This window comes from Zootoca vivipara, chromosome 7 (assembly GCF_965207765.1).
Source record: "Zootoca vivipara chromosome 7, rZooViv2.hap1.1, whole genome shotgun sequence".
NCBI lineage: Eukaryota > Metazoa > Chordata > Lepidosauria > Squamata > Lacertidae > Zootoca > Zootoca vivipara.
This window is the reverse complement of record NC_142590.1, coordinates 62,807,682-62,823,277: the sequence shown is the minus strand read 5'-3', so window position 1 is coordinate 62,823,277 and position 15,596 is coordinate 62,807,682. Positions and strand designations below refer to the sequence as shown.

Below are 15,596 nucleotides of genomic sequence, written 5' to 3'. Positions count from 1 at the left end.
TCTCTCTCTCTCTCTCTCTCTCCCTTTCTCCCTTTCTCTCTCCTCTTAGTGCACACATTTACAGCCTGCTCTCTCTGAGCAGCAGTAGGAACAGAAGAGGGAAAGGCTGGGAGTGTTGGCTCTTTAGGGTTAAGAAGCACATATCTGTGCAATGTCAAACACACAGCATAGTAGAAAAATGTTTATGATCACAGGGGTTTTCTATGCTAGCAATCCCTTGCTGGCAGATTAAAAAAAAATCCAAATTATTTTTCTGTAAGTACTGCAACTTAGACAGTTTGCAAGTGTTTGCTCCAAGCTCCGTGATGTTTATTGTGAAGGGAACCCATGGTATTTCAGCTCTTTTCGCCACTGCCCACCTCCCCACCACCACCTGAGGAATAGAGGCTGTAGCCTGAAGTGGAACAGGAGTGCATGAGGAAAAGGGCTTCTTAACCCTTTCCCTTCACACAATTTTTCAATTGAACCTCCCGCCCTGCCCCCCCCCAGCTGCTTTTACTCCACAAAATAGAAAATATAGGGGCATTCAATGTGTTTTTTTTATATGCCTATAGCTTTCTCTTAGGACAGGGTGCAGAACCTTTCTCTGCAAGGGCCACACTTCCTTTCAGCAATTTGTCAGGCGCCACACATCAGCGCTGGGTGGAGCTGAAGCCAGTGGAAGCCAGTGGTAGGTGGAGCCAGAGCTAAAAGTGGGCAGCCACCCACCTTTGCCACTCACTTCCTGCCATCTCCTTTTCTCTCCCATGCCCATCTGCCTGCCTGCCTAGCGGCTTGCTGAGGAACTGAGAGAGATATCTCCCTTGCTAGAGATCCAGGCTCATTGCTGACAGGGTGTTTTTTTTCACTTCTTCACTTTCCATTGCTTCTTACTTTGAGAGATTTCCCCTCAATTTTCCCCACATGAAATTAGGCCGTGTAAAATTAAATTTACCACATTTTAGGATTAACCAAAGGTCAGACTCGGGAGGAAGGAGCTGTTATCTTTCTTCTCACCCCATTTGGAGCAGATGCTGACTATGGGCTTATCCCCACCTCTGTTCAACGCTCCACTTTCCCCCGGGGAAACCCATGCTTTAGTGCTAAATCGGAACAATGGGCAATTGGGTTTTCTGCAGATTGCTGTTTGTTCCAATTTAGCACCAAAGAGCTGGTTTTCTGGGGGAAGAGGCAGCACAAAGGCAAAACCTCTCGGGCCCATGCCTAGAAAGCGTGGGACAAGCAGAAAACCACTTGGGCCTCTGTTTTCTAGGATAAGCAGAAGTGTGGGGTGATTCCTAAGTTGATCTCTGTTTGGCTGAGCTGAGTCTGAGATAGGGAGGACCTGTTGGAGTTTTTCAAACTTTTAAGCAGTTGATCCATTTTTCTATTTAAAAAACCACAAATAACTTTAAGGAAAAGAATGTCCCTGCTGTGTTCAAGCCAATAAAAGATGGGCAGCTTTTTGAACAGAGCAGGAGGGGGAAGACAAGCTAGTAAACTGGCATTCAGTTTGCTAATTAGCATATCCATCCAATGGGTTGCCAAGGCAAGGGGAATCCATGCAGAGACCCCATGTCTTACATTGTGGATTTGAATGTGAAGTGATCCACATGAGCAACATCCAGAAAGCACAGTCACAATACGTGGGCTGTGCCAAAAAGGCATTTGAATCCAGTTATTTTAGGGTTTTTTCCATTTGATGTGGATCTTGTGACAAAATTTCATTGTTCATGCTTGTTTCATCCTTATCCAGTCCCACATGTGTAGGAAGGAAGGAAAGCACAAGCTTGCTTGCCTGGCTGGGTATGCTGACTGTCAGGGCGAGAGAAATACTGGCAAAGCTGAACTTGTGACAAGGCTGAAGTATCACAGAGCCTCTGTTATTCCTCCCAAGGGCTGACATCTCTCCAGAGAGCTTTAAGTGTATCTCACAGAGTGAGGAGCTGGCCCACAGCCCGGTGTTTCAAGCACAAAGAACCATCAGACCTGAAGCAGTACACAAGCCAGAATGTAGAGTGATTGGCACCCATTTTTTGTTCGGCAAGGTTTTAGTCAAAGGGGGAAATAAGAACTGGATTCATTAGAGAATCTTTCTCCATAGAACTATTAATTCATCCAAGAACCAAAATACCTTCCAAGCTGGACTGTTAATGCAGTCAACAGGAGAGGCCCTGCTTGGTGGTGGTGGTGATGAGGTTTGCTGCACACGACAGGGCATTCTTGGTGTTGGCACCTTACTTGTGGAACTTCCAGGTGAAATCAGGTTGTCCCCACTCCAGCTCAACAACACAATTTGAAAACTTGCCTGACTGGTGTTGTGACAGTATTATCTGCTACTACTGTTATTGATGAGTATTTATTTGGTGTTTTGGTGCATTGTTTTATGTTGTGAGCCACCCTGTGGCTCTTGTTTTGGGAGGAAGGATGGGAAATAAAAATGACAGTCTGAGAAATGCACAAATTAATGTAGGGCTCCTTCTCAACAGGTATATAAACGAGTCTAGGGCTTCAATCACATACCCACCTATCTAGGAGTAGGCCCCACTGAACTCCTTGTTGCTTGCTTTTGAGCAGACATCTTTAGGGTTATGCTGTTAGCCTGCATTTCTGTTGATATTTTGGCCCCACACCCTTATGTATCTGTTAGTACACCCCAAATCTGACCTCAATGTGTTTCAAGTTACATTGGCTGCGGGAATTTGAGGCAGACAATGTCCATTTGAACTAACCTTCAGATAATCCTAGAGGTTCTTATATTTGTTCTATGTCCCATGGATCTGTTAATGTATACAAGTGGATCATTTCCTTGCTTTGCAGCTTGACAATACAGAGAAGCATACTGCAGTTTGAATAAAACTTCAGTTTCACAGGAGCTTGGGAGTAGCATTCATTGTGGTACAGTAAATCAGTATTTATGGTATGGTCAAATCTGGTTCAGCTACTGCTGAAAATTTTGCTCAAAAATTATGGTGTACTAGAGGACAAGCAAAACAAGATTCATTTTCAATTATATATATCAATGATTATAACAATTTTCAAATGCCTCCTGTGAAATATGCTACTATTTGGAATTCTTAAAAACTTTTTAACTTTAACTGACAATGGCATAAGACCTTGAGAAAAATATCCTGATATTTATAAACAAAACATTTTTTAATGTTACTAGCCCCCAACACCAATAATATCATTAATATATTTCCAGGGATTGTGAACAACATGACCCAAATTCGTATTTTGTATATGTGTATGTTTCATCTTCATTTCCATTCAGTGACTTTTCTTTGATACTTTATTGTTCTATGTTATTTAAATATATGCTGTTGCTTAAATAAATAGATATCAAAAGAAAAATAAGTAGGAAAGGGTATCCAGGATTGGGGAAGTAACAAACTCACTATTTTAAGTTGTAATCCAATTGGAGGCCTTTAGGTCACAATGTTATCAAGTTGAATGCCATGTTTCTCAGTTACTATTCCTTATTAAACTACTTTTTTCTTGTCTCTCAATCAGAGACTCTGGAGGTAGCTGAGGACATATTAAAACAATAAAGTGATAAAAATTTAAAACCAGATAAAAGCCCCCCTAAATAATAAAACAGATTTTTATTGCAGCAGTGGCAGTGAAAATCAGCAATAAAATCATATTCCATTAAATGTTAGAGAGGTTTTCAGCTGTCTCCGAAAAGCAGTGAAGGCGGGCGCCTGACAAATTGAAATGGGTAGGGCATTCCCCAAGGGAGCCTTGCCAGTTCAATTTTGATAAGATTTCTCAGTAGGAAGAGGGAAAGAGATATAAAAGAAAAAAAATTATACAATCTAAAGAGAAAGCAGAGTATGGAAAGAGATATAATCTTTGCAGAATTTCTGTTACTTTTGATAGAATACCCATTCATGAAGGGTATAAAAAGAAAGACATTTTCCCCTCCCACAGGGGAGCCAACTTGAATAAAATATGGGGGGGCAGGTAAGCCCTTACCGATATGCACACCATTTGAATGACAATGCCCATTAAAACAGGGGGAGGCCCCCTCAAGTATTTTATTGGGGGGACCAAAGGGACCTCGGCCCTTTCGAGTTGGCTCCTCTCCCCCCCCCCCGCCCAGTGACCCATTTTTTGTTAGTCATATTTTATTATTTATGTGTGTGCAATTTTGCAACAAGAAAATAAAGAGATATTTAAAAAAAACAAAGAATGACGTTTTGATTTATAGAGTGCCTAACTGCCTTTGTAAAGGACTCAATAGGTACACAAGCAGTCATGTCTCCCAGATGGGAAATGGTACTTTTCAAATGGGTCTGATATATTTAGTCATGCACAGAGACAGTAATAGTGTGTCATAGTGCCTTATGTGGTAGAGTATCTGCTTCCTGGTCAGATGCCCGCACAGTAGAAGTTGCTCCCAGTAACAGTCACCATGCAGAAGCAGAGAAAGATTGCAGAAGATAAAGCTCAGTGGTACCTCGGTTTGCGACCGCCTCGGTTTGCGACCCCTTCGGTTTCCGACCACCGTGGACCCGGAAGTGTTTACATCCAGGTTCCGCGGCGCTCGGATGTGCAGAAGCGATCCACGCAGAAGTGCTCTAACGGCACTTCGCGCAGAAGCGTACCTCAGGGAGCAACGAACTTGGGGAGCGACCGGCTCCCCAGAACCAATCGTGGTCGCAAACCGAGGTACCACTGTTTACAGCTTGTAGGCTCTTGCAGCTACAGATTTATACAGAAGTACAAAGTATCTCCATCACTCTAAATACAGTGGTAACTTGGTTTGCATACGTTTTGGATTACAAACACGTCAAACCTGGAAGTGCGTGTCCCAATTTACAACCTTTTTTTTTTGGAATGCAAACAAATTTTTTGGGGGGAGGCCCCATTGGCGAAACTGTGCCTTGGGTTACAACCTGTTTTGGTTTACAAACGGACCTCCGGAACGGATTATGGTTACAAACCAAGGTACCACTGTAAATTCAGCTATTCATTATGTTATGCTGGGCAAGTAACAATGACTAACAGTCAGATTAACCAGACCGACACCACTGAGCTAACATGCATTAACCACAGATATAGTGAGTGCACTGGGCCATCACCATAGCAACTGGGTTTGCTGAACTTGCACCTCCAATGAGCTCATCCATGGGGTGATTTACGCTCATGGAGGAAATGGACCCCTTCTCATTTCCAGCATTTTCCAGGTTTGACTCCCATACTCTCTAGGCAGGACTGGGAAACATTCTCTGAAATGCTGGAGAGTTGCTTCCAGTCAGTGTAGACTCATTGCTTTGGCTCAATATGAGACAGCTTCCTATGAACCTATGTTGTGAGATCCCTATTTAATTATGCTGTGGAAAATAATAAAAATTGGTTCATACGATGCTGTTCAATAGCACACCAACTGGTGGACGTTTGGCAAAAAGCATCATTGCACATGTGAGCAACCTTGGGAACTTTTCTCTGTCAAAAACAATTATGTGAAATTACCCTTGCAATTCCACAGTACAACTATGGCATTCGATGATGATGATGTTCCTAGATGCCCAGATAAGTGTGGCTGGCGCAAGGCCTTAAAGTAGATTAGATTAGTTTACAATTTGGACTAAAACTTTTGTGCTGGTTATTGATTGTGATCACTGTTTCTAGAGTTGTCATGTTAACAGTAGGGCCACCAAGGACAGCTCCGTAACCCATGGGTGGATGAAACCCATAGGAAGGCCATCCACTGGTGTTACCCCTGTAACTTTGAACTGTTGTTGACATGCTGTACTCTCAAGGATGTTCCAATAGTCTTGGGCACATTATGTAGGAAAGACAAAGGCTGTAAAAGTGGTTCACTGGATAAAAGTGCAAGCCGAGTGAAGAATCAGATGGGGGCAGCACACTTTCCTGGTAAGAGTTTCTTCTCGTGTTCTAACCCTTTGGGTTGCGGCATTCAGAGTCATTCTCCCGGTTTTGGATTCAGCAGTACCTTTCACGAAGGCATGCTCCTCTGGAAGGGCTCTGTGTGGTGTTCTCAGGTCCATTAAAGCTGGCAGCTGCAGTTTTCCAGCACGAGAGGGTTTTGTGGCTTTATATTTGTTCTCTTCGCTGGGGCAGCTGCTCAGGAGCTTGGCAGAAGAGAGGGATTCAGATAATCAATGTGACAGGGAGATGTAAATCTGTTCAGTTACATTAAATATCCCTCTTCCTCGCTTGTTTACATTGGCAACCGTACAGATCTTCTTTGGCTTTGGACAGCTAGGCGCCTCCAATGAGATTGGTCCAAAGGCAGTGCTCCATTGCCTTCTTTGGGCATCCATCATCTGTGGGTGCTGGGCAACAGAAGAGACACTTGCTTCCAAAGTGCAAGTACCTTCTCTTTCCATTAAAAATACAGCAGAATGCTTTTGTGGGAGATTATCTTTGCAATGGTGCTGGCTTTCCTGAAACAAACCCCAGAAACTAAGCTCTAATCTGAGACTCAACCTCATGTGAGGTGTAGATTCTGGTTGTGACCACCTTTTTGAATGGAAAGGAGCTGAAGTTGGAAGCACCTTTGCACAACTTTGCTTTCTGCAACGTGACTTTTAGTTCTTCCCCATTGATCCAGGGATGGGTCAATGGGGAATAACTGCCTTCGAGAATTCCACCTTCCATCAGCCCCAGCCAGGGTGGCTAATGGTCAAGGGTGATGGGAGTTGTAGTCCAGCAGTGTCTGGAGGGGCCACAAGTTCTCCACCCCTGCTTTAATCCAAAAGGGCAGACATTCCCCCAGCAAGAAAATGAGCCCTGTGCTTCCATGTTGAACCATAACATTACCTTGAATCAATATGCTTAAAACCTAAGCAGAAGTTTGTAAATTACATGGTTAGTCAGGTCTCCTCCAGTTTTACCTATAGAACCAGGGCTTGTAGCAGAGTCTGGAGCAACATTAATTTCAACTGTACAACTATTTTCTCATTGTACACAGGAACTGATGTGTACTGAATTTGCTAACAGCGCCTATTTTATCAGGAACAATACAGCCTGATTTGCTCAGAAACTGGCTCTCAAACGCTGGCTGAATACTGAATGTTGAGATGTGCTATAAATGTGCATTGCAAAACTTTTGCAGGAAACACACATTTTACAGCCAGGATGGAAAAAGGGTTGCCAGCTGTTACTGTAGTAAAAAGCCTTTGTTCATTTAATATAAGCAGGTTTAGCGATTTTCCTTGACCAGCTGTTGAAGGGCATATTGGGCAACCCCTGTAAACTGGAGACTGAAAGGTTGGGTTATCCAAGGGAAGGGGAGTGCTGCAAGAATCAGGCATGTGGGGTTTAAAATGTAAAGTCAGTTGCTGCTGCTGCTCAGATTGGCCTATCTGGTATTCACATGGCCATTTGGAACTCCTGGCTGGATATCCCTCCTTCCTGTCTACAGCTTGTTTATGGAGGGATTTTCCTGGATCTGCAGTATTTTTGACTTTATAATCATTGGTAATTACAGTCCTGTACTTTCCACTGAGCTGGCTTGCGCCTGTCGTGCAGAATCCCGACTCTACCCACAAGCAGGCCTCCCCTGCCCTCTTGGATGGATCCCTCCCCTGGCCTCCCTCTCAAAGCCAGGTCACTGCTCATCTTTTCCATCCACTGACTCCGTCCCCTCAGCAACAGGCAGGCAGCTGTGCTAACAGCTCCAGCGTGTGCCGTGGCGCAAGGTGCAGGCCCCGGCCAGGTGGGCTGAAATTCCACATTGCTTTTGTGCTAAATATACAGCACAGGAGTCAGGCTGGCAGGAAATGCAGCTAAGCAGCACCATAGAAACCAAACTATTTGATCCCTGCAGAATCTATCCACCTGCCATCTGGGTATGAGACAAGAGCTCAGCAAATATAAACAAACAGCCAGCGGTAAGGAGGGCAAGTAGCCAAAGGCTGAACTGGTTATATATAGCCGTGGCTCTGGTGTTCGCATGCCTGTCTGCAGAAGTGCCAGCGCCTTTGCCATCTTTCATAACTTTCATCTAAACCGGGGCATACATAGAGTTGCTAACCATTCACAATTCTTGTAGGCTGTTCATGTTTCAATAGCAACGGAGACTCTCGTGATACTTTTGAAGACATACAGAGTTATGTAGAAATCCTATATACACTAACAGTATCTGCAAATAAGTCCCATTGAGCCTGCAGGATAGCTCCGTCAGCAAGACTCTGAATCTCATGGTCATGGGTTCAAAACCCGTGTTAGGCAAAAAGATTCCTGCATTGCAGTGGGTTGGAGTAGTTGAGCCTCATGGTGCCTTCCAAGTGAACAATTCTATGATTCTATTCTTCTAAATAGGATTGACTTCTGCATGGACATGCACAGGATTGCACTGTGATCATGGGATAAGGATTTTTATTTTTTTTATTTTTGTGGCCCACTGGTCAGCTTTATCATTTGGCAGGCCTGCACACACACATGCAGGTACAGACTGGCAGGGAGTGTAGAGAAGTGAAACAGTAAAGTCAAAATGCCAGAAAATCAAAAGGCAGCAGTAGATCTTTCATGTTTCTGTGCACAGCCAAAATGTGTGCAAACGTAACAATAGCCACCCATTCGCTGCCATAGAAACTTTATTTAACATATTCAGAGAGAAACTCACAATCCTGATGAAGTCCAGTTTTAATAATATCAAATCTGCTGATAAACCCCCATAATTAAAAAATGCCACTAGATGTCATAGCTATGCTGGTGTTATGGTACAATGAATGGCTGGACTGTCCATAAATTGCAAGGTTAAAAGGTGACAATTCTAGGTTTAGAGTGGAAGCTATTTGAGAAGAACAAGGGGGTTCTTATCCTGCTCATATAAGTGCTTGAATAGGTTATATGGGTTATCTTGTTGCAGCTCCATGCTTAGAAATGCTCTGCCCACTAGCATTCAGCAGAAGCCTGTTCTGAATGCCCCTGGTCATCCTCTGTCCTATTATATATAGATGTGCCATACGGTGTGCTTAATTGTCAAAATGAGAGAGGTGCCTGGAAGTCATGCCCATTTCTGTAAATTTTATGTAGGTTAGAGAGAAGTAGCTGTGATTTATTTAGTGGTAAAGAAGGGAAGGGAAGATACTCTCCGCATACCCAGTAGCACCTCCTACCTTATTATTGTTGCATGTATTTCAGGGTCAAGCACCGGTATGTGAGCTCAGGTGTCGGCCGGTTACCTCATTGGTGCGGATAACTGATTTCCAATCTGTTTGGGAAATAGAGTAGCCCTGACGGTTACCTTTAACACACAAGAAGCAGGGCATGAAAAAGTGCTTAAAGGCAAAGGACAACTTGTGCAAGAAATAGCTTATATAGACGGGAAATCAGCAGAGAAGGGGCATTAGGTAATACAAAGTTGGGTAATGGGATAAACAGTGTCAAATCAACTCCCAGCATTAATCAAACAAGAGCTGGATTTGAAGATTTTTTTTGTTTCAATGTTATTTGCGACATGCACACAACAATTCTCCTTATCCAAGTGGCAGCCTGCTTAATTAGGATTTTCCCAGTCTGTGAATAATCTGAAGAGGAAAGAAAACCCGATATTAAATTGCATGTTGTTGTTTAGTCGTTTAGTTGTGTCTGACTCTTCGTAACCCCATGGACCATAGCACGGCACGCACTCCTGTCTTCCACTGCCTCCCGCAGTTTAGTCAGACTCATGTTGGTGGCTTCAAGAACACTGTCAAACAATCTTGTCCTCTGTCGTCCCCTTCTCCTTGTGCCTTCAATCTTTCCCAGCATCAGGGTCTTTTCCAGGGAGTCTTCTCTTCTCATGAGGTGGCCAAAGTATTGGAGCCTCAGCTTCAGGATCTGTCCTTCCAGTGAGCACTCAGGGCTGATTTCCTTAAGAATGGATAGGTTTGGTCTTCTTGCAGTCCATGGGACTCTCAAGTGTCTCCTCCAGCACCATAATTCAAAAGCATCAATCCTTTGGCGATCAGCCTTCTTTATGGTCCAGCCATAAAGAATTAAATTGTATATTGGACACATAGCATGGCCAGATTTTTTTACATGTGTTGTGACATTTCACTGGGTGCCATTTATGACCATGCCCCCTACTTTCATTTTGCATGTTTATAGTATTTATTTGTTTTTAATGACTATTTTATGCAGAACTGCTCTTTTATAAAACAGCTGCATTAAAAAATTAAAATAAAATTTGCCCTTGCAGGTACAGGAGGTGGGGAAGGAAAATGGGAGGAAAGGAAGCAGCAGCCTTTCATGTGAGTGACTCCAACGCCTTGCCTGGCTTAGAGCAACACACACACACTTTAATTATTATGTTTGACCGCTCTTTTGTGCAAATATTGAAAAACTTGTAATTAAAAATATAAAAGGTGCATACACACAGTAAATTGACCTCGGGTTTCCTGGCTTGGAGTGGCACACACACATGTTAAAAAATTACTTTTGACCACTATTTTGTGCAAAACTGGTCAGTTGAAATCTTGTATTTCAAAAATAAAAGAATTTTCTGTGCCTACAATGGAACTCAAGTTTCCAGGACTTGTGGTGGGCAAAAAAGCACTAATTGAAGGGAGGGGTTAGCAAATACATCCCATCAAGCACTGCTCACTTGTGTAGCCAGGAAACATTGAGATAGATTTTTGGAGGTCCTGCTTAGAGGAAGGCACACATATAGAAATGATTATCTACATACACATTAACACCCTAGTTAATGTGGTTTCCATTGGATGCCAGATTCCACCTCTGGTTCTCTTTCTACCTCTTCTTGCTTAACTTTTTCTCTCTCTCTCTCCAGTATATCATAACCACAAGACATCTGGCAATATCCTCATAATAATAAATGTCCACTCAGAAGTTACCCCCAATGAGTTTAGTGGGACATACCCCCAAGTGGTGTGTTTTGTTATAAGGAGGATGTAATAGCTATAACTGAGGCAAAGAGATCCATCGGTGTAGCAGAGGGATGGGGCAAATAGCCCTGGCTGGCAGTTCAAGGGATGGGTTTGGTGTTCTTATTTTGGCAATGGTAGGAGTTATTGAAATGAAAGTTCTGGGCCCGTGATCTAGTGTTTCCAGTCTACCTAAACATTCAGTGCCACTGGCATCTAGAGTACTTCCATGAAACCTGGATTGCTGGAGGCGTGAGGAGAAAAGGAACGTTTCTGGTCAAGGAGGAGGGAGAAGGCACTATAAATAAATCTGAGACCCACTCTAATAAATTCAATACTTTCTGCTATAACTCAAATATAGGGAGCGTAAGTGGTTCATCCTCAGTTTTACTAGCCTCACTTCCTTCCCTCTTTGTGTAGGCCAGGCTTCCTCCACCTTGGCCCTCCAGATGTTTTTGGCCTACAACTCCCATGATCCCTAGCTAGCAGGACCAGTGGTCAGGGATGATGGGAATTGTAGTCTCAAAACTCATTTAATGTGACAGGAACACTCCTTCTGCTGAGCCTTTTTTTTCTTATCATTTGTGGGTGCTGAATTTGCTGTGGCCAGAACATCTGTGCATGGCGAGCCTGTTCTTTGTTTCAGAGAAGCCCTAATGAGACAGCTTCTGCTTTTCAAGGTATGAAGTCATGTCTGCCCTGGAAGGATACGAGCAGGTTTCCTCCATAGGGTTGGGCACCCATGCAACACAGCACAGTTGCAGCAAGAGCAGGTCGCATCTTGCTCCCTGGTGTCCAATCCTGCTGCAGCTTTGCCTCGCTGTTAATTTAAGCACTGAAAGCACCTGCTCAAATCCTGTCCTTGCAAACAGGAAGAGCTGAATAAAAACTGGTGCCCAAGCCAGAAAGTAAGCCAGAACTGATTATTATATAATGAGTGCAATTCACTACAAATAGAAAACGTGCATCGGGAGAGGGGGTGGCTTGATGCGCCACATCAGATCTAGGGTAGAAATAGGCAGGGAGTGAGAAGTCACTGAGAAGTCACTGCCATGCTAAATACTGTTTTAATGAAAAGGAGGTTGGTGAAGGTAGAACATTGCCAACATTGTCAACATGTCTAACAGCCATTGATAACCTTGCCCTCCATGAATTTGTCTTATCGTATTTGAAAGCTATCCAAGTTGGTGGCCATCACTTCTTCCTGTGGCAGTGGGTTCCATTGTTTAACTATTCACTGTGTGAAGAAGTATTTCCTCTTATCTGTCCTGAATCTTCTGCCTCACTGGGTGTCCACATGTCCTGATGTTATGAGAGAGGGAGAAAAACTTCTCCCTATCAACTTTCTTTGCGCCCTGCAAAATTTTATAAACTTCTATCATGTCACTTCTTACTTGCCTTTCTAAGCTACAAAGTTCCAAATACTTTTAAAAACAATGACAGATGAGGAAAACGTAATCCTGGAACATGTAGCTTGAGAGAAAAATCCTTCCCTATCCTGTAAGACCATTCTATCATATGAACACATACACACTAAGATTGCCTAATGATCACAATTTGTGAGACTGCTCCTCAGCCTCCGTTTCCCCTGTCTGCCAAATGTGAAGAACTCTGAATTCTCAGGTCGTTTGAGGGACTGAAAACCCCACAAAGTGTCAAAATGCTTCTGTATAGCACATTTAATGTACCACAATCAATATTCAGGCGGATTTTTTGAGCAAAGGGTCGTTGCAGTAGAACGTATGAGATTTGTGCCTAGTTTTCTGTGTCAGTAACTTTGCACCTGTGTAATGTGACCTGCAGTGCAGGAGGTGATAATGGACTAAATTCAAATCTGCCTCTGTGCCTCAGCTTCAGTTTCCATTACTTGTTTTGCACCTGCTTTCAGGAATTCCCCCGTGGAATTTACAGGCAAGCGGCACTAAGGGGACAAGCCACTCTGTTGTTTTAGCATTAAGAGCCAGCTGCCTTAGATTTCTGTAGGGAATTGCACAATATTTCACATAAACAGAAGCAGCAGCTTATAATATGGGAATAGCCTGAAATGGGGAGTAGAAGGCATTGGTCAGGACATGGGTTCAGTTTCATACATTACCTGGGTCTTGATGAGGTTGTCCACACTATAGCCATACCTGCCAAGTCTCTCACAGAGAAATCCGGGATCGGCAGCTGCACGACACCGGAAGTTGCGTAGACTCAACTTCCAGTGTCGCTTTGCCCATCTATGGGCACCGAAAATGGCCAGCGCTAGCGCTGGAAGTCACATCTACGCATGTCCGGAAGTATGTAGACGCAACTTCTGGGGTTGCTTTGCCCATCTATGGGCACCAGAAAACGGCCAGCGCTGGTGCCGGAAGTCGTGTCCACGCATGTCCGGAAGTGCGTAGACGCAACTTCTGGTGTCGGCGCCGGCCATTTTTGGTGCCCATAGATGGGCAAAGCGACACCGGTAGTTGTGTCTACGCACTTCCGGACATGCATAGACGCGACTTCCAGCGCCGGCCATTTCCTGGTGCCCATAGATGGGCAAAGCGGCACCAGAAAAATGGCGCCAACAGGAACAGCCATAAGGGAGATTAACGGGCGAGGAGCTGAAACGGGAGACCTCCGGGAAACGGTAAGGAAAAACGGGGGTTTCCCGGGAAATATGGGGTACTTGGCAGCTATGACTATAGCCAGTACAAAGCTCTTATTTGTCTTACGCACTATGCAGTGATTATGAAGTCTCCCATAGTCCTTGGACCTTTACTTGAAGTTTTGTTCTGTTTTTATTGTTCTGTTGGGAGCCGCCCAAAGTAGCTGGGGAAACCCCGCCAGAAGGGCGGGGTATAAATAATAAAATTATTATTATTATTATTATTATTATTACTCACCAAAGCCTAAGCTAATGCTGTTTTACATATACAATGGCTATTCCATACAAAAAGGAGTTTCCAGTTCCAACTCTTCCCTGTTTCTTTGTTGATTATTTCTTCTATTATGGGGTTAGTAATTGGCGTTCTTATTACACCGCAGTTTTTATATCTGTATCAAATTACATTTTAATTTGAGCAAAACGGAACACTAATTATTACCACCGCTAAAGAACAAAAACATGTGTACGTAAAAGCCAAAAGGCACGTGTGCTTGTGTGTTGGAGGGTTGGGGAGTTGTTGTTTTATATATTAAAAAATACATTTTCTTTTCAGCACTTTGGCAAGAGTTTGTCACTTTCCTAGGCACATAAAACCCATGAAGAAATGTGTTCATGTTATGCCAAAATGATACAAAGTAATGAGTGGTTGTAAAACTCATAAATACACACAAACCAGGTGGAAAATAAGCTTGCCCCCATCTGCAATAACTTGGGAAGAACAATACAATTGTGGTGGGAGAGGGGGAATATTTGGTGGTATAACCACTGCTTTTTTCGGGGGGGGGGGACGCAGGGGTATGCATACCCCTAAATATTTTGTGAATCTAAGTTTGGCCTCATTGAGGGGCAATATTTCAATATGAGTAGGCAACTTAGAGTACCCCTAAACATTTTTTTTTAGAAAAAAGCACTGGGTATAACCACTATAATCCAGAGTGCTATGATTCTGATGAAGGTTTGGGGGAAGGGAAAAGAAGTAGTCGGTAATTTAGCTCCAGGGCTGGCATCCTTTTCCCCGATCCTGGGGTCCTTCCAAAGAACAGGGGGAATTTGAGACCATACCACTTCTGATATGTCCCTCCCAGCACCCTCTTTTAACCCTCTCCTGTTTTAGAACCCTAACTAGGGATAGGCAATGGTGGTAGTCCTTTCTGCAGTGGCTAGGAGGTAGTTTCTGATAGCACACCTCCTGAGAGCCAGTGTGGTGTAGTGGTTAAGAGCGGTAGACTCGTAATCTGGTGAACCGGGTTCGCGTCTCCGCTCCTCCACATGCAGCTGCTGGGTGACCTTGGGCTAGTCACACTTCTCTGAAGTCTCTCAGCCCCACTCACCTCACAGGGTGTCTGTTGTGGGAGAGGAGGGGAAAGGAGATTGTTAGCCGCTTTGAGACTCATTCGGGTAGTGATAAAGCGGGATATCAAATCCAAACTCCAACTCCTCCTCCTCCTCCTCCTCCTCCTCCTCCTCCTCCTCCTCTTCTTCTTCTTCTTCTTCTTCTTCTTCTTCTTCTTCTTCTTCTTCTTCTTCTTCACCCACAGGGAGGGGATCCATAAAACCCATAGCTGTCAAGTTTTCCCTTTTCTCGTGAGGAAGCCTATTCTGCATAAGGGAATTCCCCTTTTAAAAAGGGAGAACTTGACAGCTATTTTAAAATCCCAGGCCCCTGGTACACTCCCCCAGGGACTATAGGATTGTGCCCTGAAAATGTTTCATGGAATAAATTTATTTTTCCAGAAAAAGATAACATGTGTTAGATAACAAAACCAAGTTGTTTCAGTGCTTGATCTTTATAATATGTATTCCAATACATATTAATAAATGCATTTCATTTGCCTACCTGTGCTAAATCTCCCCCCATATGATTTTTGTTACTTTCTATTCCAGCATTGGGGATGCGGGTGGCGCTGTGGGTTAAACCACAGAGCCTAGGGCTTGCCGATCAGAAGGTTGGCGGTTCGAATCCCCGCAACGGGGTAAGCTCCCGTTGCTCGGTCCCTGCTCCTGCCAACCTAGCAGTTCGAAAGCATGTCAAAGTGCAAGTAGATAAATAGGTATTGCTCCAGCAGGAAGGTAAACAGCATTTCCGTGCGCTGCTCTGGTTCACCAGAAGCGGCTTAGTCATGCTGGCCACAGGACCC

At 43.8% G+C, this 15,596-nt stretch overlaps 1 protein-coding gene across 1 annotated transcript in view; it reads left to right on the top strand.

Annotated features, from left to right (window-relative positions):
* The window catches only part of TSPAN2 (tetraspanin 2), a 71,808-nt gene that overhangs the window by 33,141 nt on the left and 23,071 nt on the right, over positions 1-15,596 (top strand). The window lies entirely within an intron of this gene.